At 40.6% G+C, this 7,761-nt stretch overlaps 2 non-coding genes across 2 annotated transcripts; both read right to left on the bottom strand.

Moving 5' to 3' along the window:
• Positions 1-645: 645 nt before the first annotated feature.
• LOC130932267 (small nucleolar RNA R71) lies at positions 646-749 on the bottom strand. The gene has a single exon (XR_009067424.1). It is a non-coding gene; the product is annotated as a small nucleolar RNA R71 (small nucleolar RNA).
• Positions 750-4,940: 4,191 nt separating this feature from the next.
• LOC130984434 (small nucleolar RNA R71) lies at positions 4,941-5,048 on the bottom strand. The gene has a single exon (XR_009088372.1). It is a non-coding gene; the product is annotated as a small nucleolar RNA R71 (small nucleolar RNA).
• Positions 5,049-7,761: the final 2,713 nt, after the last annotated feature.

Here is a 7,761-nt window from a genome sequence, read left to right as displayed (position 1 = left end):
TCACTCTAACAAGAATAATCTCCTCATTTTAGTTCTTGTTGTATGCTCTATTAGTCGTATGATAGGGAGAAGAAGTGGAGCTTCAACTTCCTTCGATTCAGAACCTGAAAGGACCTTCCATAGAGCAAGGAGGGAAGCAAGAGGGAAAAAAGTTGTTGGTGCTGAGGAAGAGGAAGAGTATTTTGAAACAAACATGGAAGAGGACTTGGAAAACAACCATGAAAGAGAAGCTCACAACCATGCCAGAGAAGGCCTGTAAATCATGCTGGGCAAGAGAGGAGAGTTCTAGGCTCTTACATCAATCCAAACCAAGAAAATTGTGGAAGTAGTATCCAAAAGCCCACTATACATGCCAATAACTTTGAATTAAAACCCCAGCTCATCACCCTTGTTCAGAACAACTGCTCATTTAGAGAAAGTGTCCAAGAAGATCCCAATCAACATCTAACCACCTTCCTGAGAATATGTGACACAGTGAAGTCTAATGGAGTCCATCTGGATGTCTATAGGCTTCTTTTGTTCCCTTTCTCACTCAGGGACAAAGCATTTAAGTAGCTTGAATCCTTTCCGAAGGAGAGCTTAACAAATTGGGAAGAAGTGGTGAACAAGTTTTTGGCAAGATTCTATCCTCCTCAAAGAATTAACAGGCTGAGAGCTGAGGTGCAAACTTTCAGGCAACAAGATGGTGAAACTCTCTATGAGGCATGGGAGAGGTTCAAGGACTTAACAAGAAGATGCCCACCAGACATGTTCAATGAATGGGTTCAACTTCACATTTTCTATGAAGGTCTTTCTTATGAGTCAAAGAAAGTTGTAGACCATTCATTAGGGGGCTCTCTAAACAAGAAGAAAACCATTGAAGAAGCCATAGATGTCATTGAAACAGTAACTGAGAATGACTAATTCTATGCTTCTGAAAGAAGCAACACTCGAGGAGTAATAGAGCTGAATCACATTGATGCATTGCTGGCTCAAAATAAGATGATCACCAAACAGCTAGCAGATCTTACCAAAAAGGTGGAGGAAAATCAAATTGCAGTAGTCATCACTTCATCACCGACTCAAGAAGGAGTGAATATAGGAGAAGAAGGTGACTGGGAACAAGTCAGTTATGTTGGAAACTCACTGATGAGCGGATAATTTATACGCTTTTTGGCATTGTTTTTAGTATGTTTTTAGTATATTTAGTTGAGTTTTTAGTATATTTTTATTAGTTTTTAGTTAAAATTCACTTTTCTGGACTTTACTATGAGTTTGTGTGTTTTTCTGTGATTTCAGGTATTTTCTGGCTGAAATTGAGGGACCTGAGCAAAAATCTGATCCAGAGACTGAAAAGGACTACAGATGCTGTTGGATTCTGACCTCCCTGCACTCGAAGTGGATTTTCTGGAGCTACAGAATCCCAATTGGCGCGCTCTCAACGGCGTTGGAAAGTAGACATCCTGGGCTTTCCAGCAATATATGATAGTCCATACTTTGCCCAAGATTTGATGGCCCGAACCGGCGTTCAAAGTCACCTTCAGATTTCCCAGCGTTAAACGCCGGAACTGGCACCTAAATGGGAGTTAAACGCCCAAACTGGCATAAAAGCTGGCGTTTAACTCCAAGAAGAGTCTCTACACGAAAATGCTTCATTGCTCAGCCCAAGCACACACCAAGTGGGCCCGGAAGTGGATTTTTATGTCATTTACTCATCTCTGTACACCTGAGGCTACTAGTTCTCTATATATAGGACCTTTTACTATTGTATTTTCATCTTCTGATCTTTGGAATCTTTTGATCTTTAGATCTTTTGATCACTTTGGGAGGCTGGCCTCACGGCCATGCCTAGACCTTGTTCTTATGTATTTTCAACGGTGGAGTTTCTACACACCATAGATTAACGTGTGGAGCTCTGCTGTACCTCGAGTATTAATGCAATTACTATTGTTCTTCTATTCAATCCCGCTTGTTCTTGTTCTAAGATATTCATTCGCACTCAAGAACTTGATGAATGTGATGATTATGTGACGCTCATCATCATTCTCACTCATGAACAAAGTGACTGACAACCACTCTTGTTCTACAAGAAAACGAGGCTCTAATGTTTATCTCTTGGATTCCTGATAACACGATGCATGGTTGATCGTCTGACAACCGAGCGCTCGCCTGACAAACGAGCCAGCCATTCCGTGAGATCAGAGTCTTCGTGGTATAGGCAAGAACTGATGGCGGCATTCAAGAGAATCCGGAAGGTCTAACCTTGTCTGTGGTATTCTGAGTAGGATTCAATGATTAAATGACTGTGACGTGCTTCAAACTCCTGAGGGTGGGGCGTTAGTGACAGACGCAAAAGAATTACTGGATTCTATTCCGGCCTGATCGAGAACCGACAGATGGATAGCCGTGCCGTGACAGGGTGCGTTGAACATTTCCACTGAGAGGATGGGAGGTAGCCACTGACAACGGTGAAACCCTTGCATAAGCTTGCCATGGAAAGGAGTAAGAAGGATTGGATGAAGACAGTAGGAAAGCAGAGAGACGGAAGGGACCAAGCATCTCCATTCGCTTATCTGAAGTTCTTACCAATGAATTACATAAGTATCTCTATCTTTATCTTTATGTTTTATTCATATATCATTCATAACCATTTGAGTCTGCCTAACTAAGATTTACAAGGTGACCATAGCTTGCTTCATACCAACAATCTCCGTGGGATCGACCCTTACTCGCGTAAGGTTTATTACTTGGACGACCCAGTGCACTTGCTGGTTAGTTGTGCGGAGTTGTGATGAAGAGTTGAGATTGCAATGAGCGTACCATGTTGATGGCGCCATTGATGATCACAATTTCGTGCACCAAGTTTTTGGCGCCGTTGCCGGGGATTGTTTCGAGTATGGACAACTGACGGTTCATCTTGTTGCTTAGATTAGGTATTTTTTTTTTCAGAGTTCTTAAGAATGAATTCTAGTGTTTCAAGGTGATGTTCTTATCATCACCAAAGCTGATTGATCCTCATCAATTTAGCTCTTGAATGCAATGTCCTGCTGAAGCTTGGCTAGCTATGTCTAATTCCTTTAGACTAAAGCTTTAGATTAACATTGCATGATTCCTGGGATTCTCATTAAGAATTTTGATATCTTTATTTCCTTTTCTACCTAAATTTTTGAAAAAAAAACCAAAAAAATTACAAAATCATAAAAACAAAAAATATTTCTTGTCTAAGTCTAGTGTCTCATTTTAAGTTTGGTGTCAATTGCATGTTTCTGTTCTTCTCGCATTTTTCGAATTTTTGCATGTGTCTTCATTAATCTTCAAGTTGTTCTTGATGATTTCCTTGTTTTGATCTTTGAATTCTATTGACTTGAGTATTTCTGTTGTTTGTCATATGCATTCTCATTTTGTTAGTGTCAGTAGTATACAAACTTCTAAGTTTGGTGTCTTGCATGCATTGTTTATTTGATTTTAGTTGCATTTTTTATTATTTTTCTTTATTATTAAAAATCCAAAAAATTTTTAATTTGTGTCTTTTCAAGTCAATAGTACAGGAAACTGAAGATTCAGAACATGCAGCAAAGGAATTACACAGAAAAAGCTGGGCGTTCAAAACGCCCAGTGAAGAAGGACAGACTGGCGTTTAAACGCCAGCCAGGGTGCCTGGTTGGGCGTTTAACGCCCAAAAAGGTAGTGCATTGGGCGTTAAACGCCAGAATGTGCACCATTCTGGGCGTTTAACGCCAGGATGGCACAAGGGGGAGGATTTTGTTTTCAAATCAATTTTTTTCAAGTTTTCAAAGTTTTTCAAAATCAAATCTTTTTCAAATAAAATCTTTTCAATCAAATGCTTTCAAAATCAATTTCTTTCCTTTTTCAAAGATACTTGCTAACAATCAATGATTTGATTGAACAATTCAAGTATGTTGCCTTTTCTGTTGAGAAAGGTTTAATGTTTGAATCATATATTTTCTTGTTAGGCAAGTCATTAATTTTAAAATCAAATCTTTTTAAAATTGTTTTCAAATCATATCTTTTCAATCATATCTTTTTAAAAGCATAATTTTTTTTATCATATCTTTTTAATCACATCTTTTTCAAAACAGTTTTTAATCATATCTTTTTGATTTCTAATTTCAAAATCTTTTTCAAAAATTACTTGATTTCTTTCCCACTCTTGGTTTTCGAAAATCAATTAAAGTTTTTCAAAATCTTTCACTTAATTTTCGAAAATTTCTTCCTCTCTTTTCACATCCTTCTATTTATGGAGTACCACTCTTCCTCAATGCACAATTCGAACTCTATCTCACTAAGTTCGAATTCTTCTACCTCTTTCTTCTATTATTCTGTTCCTCTGACACCTTAAGGAATCTCTATACTGTGACATAGAGGATTCCACATTTTCTTGTTCTTTTCTCTTTCATATGAGCAGGAACAAAGACAAAGGCATTCTTGTTGAAGCTGACCCTGAACCTGAAAGGACCTTGAAGCGAAAGCTAAGAGAAGCTAAGGCACAACTCTCTGTAGAGGACCTAACCGAATTCTTCAAAGAAGAAGAACCCATGGCAGCCGAAAATAACAACAATGCCAACAATATAAGGAAGGTACTTGGTGACTTTACTGCACCTACTCCCGACTTCTATGGGAGAAGCATCTCTATCCCTGCCATTGGAGCAAACAACTTTGAGCTTAAGCCTCAATTAGTTTCTCTAATGCAACAGAATTGCAAGTTCCATGGACTTCCATTGGAAGATCCTCATCAGTTCTTAGCTGAGTTCTTGCAAATCTGTGACACTGTCAAGACTAATGGGGCTGACCCTGAGGTCTACAGACTAATGCTATTTCCTTTTGCTGTAAGAGACAGAGCTAGGACATGGTTGGACTCACAACCTAAAGAAAGCCTGGACTCATGGGAAAAGCTAGTCAATGCCTTCTTGGCAAAGTTCTTTCCATCTCAAAAATTGAGTAAGCTTAGAGTGGAAGTCCAAACCTTCAGACAGAAGGATGGAGAATCCCTCTATGAAGCTTGGGAAAGATACAAACAATTAATCAGAAAGTGTCCCTCAGACATGCTTTCTGAATGGAGCATCATAGGTATTTTCTATGATGGTCTCTCTGAACTATCCAAGATGTCTTTGGATAGCTCTGCTGGAGGATCTCTTCATTTGAAGAAGACGCCTGCAGAAGCTCAAGAGCTCATTGAAATGGTTGCAAATAACCAATTCATGTACACTTCTGAAAGGAATCATGTGAACAATGGGACAAATCAGAAGAAAGGAGTTCTTGAGATTGATACTCTGAATGCCATATTGGCTCAGAACAAAATATTGACTCAACAAGTCAATTTGATTTCTCAAAGTATGTCTGGAATGCAAAATGCACCAAGCAGTACTAAGGATGCTTCATCTGAAGAAGAAGCTTATGATCCTGAGAACCCTTCAATGGAAGAGGTGAATTACCTAGGAGAACCCTATGGAAACACCTATAATTCTTCATGGAGAAATCATCCAAATTTCTCATGGAAGGATCAACAGAGACCTCAACAAGGTTTCAACAACAATAATGGTGGAAGAAACAGGTTTAGCAATGGTAAGCCTTTTCCATCATCTTTTCAGCAACAGACAGAGAGTTCTAAGCAGAACCCCTCTGACTTAGCAACCATGGTCTCTGATCTAATCAAAACTACTCAAAGTTTCATGACTGAAACAAGGTCATCCATTAGGAACTTGGAGGCACAAGTGGGTCAGCTGAGCAAGAGAATTACTGAACTCCCTCCTAGTACTCTTCCAAGCAATACAGAAGAAAATCCAAAAGGAGAGTGCAAGGCCATCAACATGGCCGAATTTGGAGAGGAAGGAGAGGAAGTGAATGCCACTGAGGAAGACCTCAATGGGCGTGCACTAGCCTCTACTGAGTTCCCCAATGAGGAACCATGGGAATCTGAGGCTCAAAATGAGACCATAGAGATTCCAATGAATTTACTTCTGCCATTCATGAGCTCTGATGAGTATTCTTCCTCTGAAGAGAATGAGTATGTCACTGAAGAGCAAGTTGCTAAATACCTTGGAGCAATCATGAAGCTAAATGACAAGTTATTTGGAAATGAGACTTGGGAGAACAAACCTCCTTTGCTCACCAAAGAACTGGATGACTTGTCTAAGCAGAAATTACCTCAAAAGAGACAAAACCCTGGGAAGTTTTCAATACCTTGTACCATAGGCACCATGACCTTCAAGAAGGCTCTGTGTGACTTAGGGTCAAGTGTAAACCTCATGCCTCTTTCTGTAATGGAGAAGCTATGGATCTTTGAGGTGCAAGCTGCAAGAATCTCACTAGAGATGGCAGACAATTCAAGAAAACAAGCTTATGGACTTGTAGAGGATGTTCTGGTGAAAATTGAAGACCATTACATCCCTGCTGATTTCATAGTCCTAGAGACTGAGAAGTGCATGGATGAATCCATCATCCTTGGCAGACCCTTCCTAGCCACAGCAAAGGCTATGATTGATGTTGATAGAGGTGAACTGATCATTCAAGTGAATGAGGAATCCTTTGTGTTTAAGGCTCAAGGATATCCCTCTGTCACCATGGAGAGGAAGCATGAAGAGCTTCTCTCAAGACAGAGTCAAACAGAGCCCCCACAGTCAAACTCTAAGTTTGGTGTTGGGAGGTTCCAACATTGCTCTGAGCATTTGTAAGGCTCCATGAGAGCCATCTGTCAAGCTACTGACATTAAAGAAGCGCTTGTTGGGAGGCAACCCAATGTCATATTTTATCTATTTTCCTTTGTTATTTTATGTTTTTTGTAGGTTGATGATCATGAGAAGTCACAAAATCAATTGAAAAAGCAAAAACAGAATGAAAAACAGGAAGAAAAACAGCACACCCTGGAGGAAGAACCTACTGGCGTTTAAACGCCAGTAAGGCTAGCAGATGGGCGTTTAACGCCCAGTCTGGCACCATTCTGGGCGTTTAACGCCAGAAAGGGGCACCAGACTGGCGTTAAACGCCAGGAAAGGGCAAGAACCTGGCGTTAAACGCCAGAAATGGGCACCAGCCCGGCGTTTAATGCCAGAATTGGCTAAAAACGCAATTTTGCATGCTATTTGGTGCAGGGATGACTTTTCCTTGACACCTCAGGATCTGTGGACCCCACAGGATCCCCACCAACCCCACCTCTCTCTCTCTCCTTCACCCATTCACCCTTCAAATTCAAACCACTTTCCCTCCCAAACCCACCCATACATGACCGAACCATGAGCCCCCCTCTCCTATATAAACCCTTCTTCACCCCTTCATTTTCACACAACCTAAACACCACTTCTCACCCCTTTTGGCCGAACCACAAAGCCATCTCCCTCTCCTCCATTTCTTCTTCTTCTACTCTCTTCTTTCTTCTTTTGCTCGAGGATGAGCAAACCTTTTAAGTTTGGTGTGGTAAAAGCATTGCTTTTTGTTTTTCCATAACCATTTATGGCATCCAAGGCCGGAGAAACCTCTAAAAAGAGGAAAGGAAAGGCAAAAGCTTTCACCTCCGAGTCATGGGAGATGGAGAGATTCATCTCAAGGGTGCATCAAGACCACTTCTATGAAGTTGTGGCCATGAAGAAAAGTCAACTTTGATCAAAGGTTGGACCAAGTCCTCACAGACATTTGTGAAGAGGGGGCTCAATGGAAGAGAGATTCAAGAGGAAAGCCGGTTCAACTGAGAAGGCATGACCTCAAGAAGAAAAGGATGGAGCAAACAAGAGACCCCACTCATCATGAGATCCCTGAGATGCCTCAAGG

This window comes from Arachis stenosperma, chromosome 5 (assembly GCF_014773155.1).
Source record: "Arachis stenosperma cultivar V10309 chromosome 5, arast.V10309.gnm1.PFL2, whole genome shotgun sequence".
In the NCBI taxonomy this organism is placed as follows: domain Eukaryota; kingdom Viridiplantae; phylum Streptophyta; class Magnoliopsida; order Fabales; family Fabaceae; genus Arachis; species Arachis stenosperma.
The sequence above is the reverse complement of the archived record's forward strand: the minus strand, read 5'-3'. Positions and strand labels throughout refer to the sequence as shown.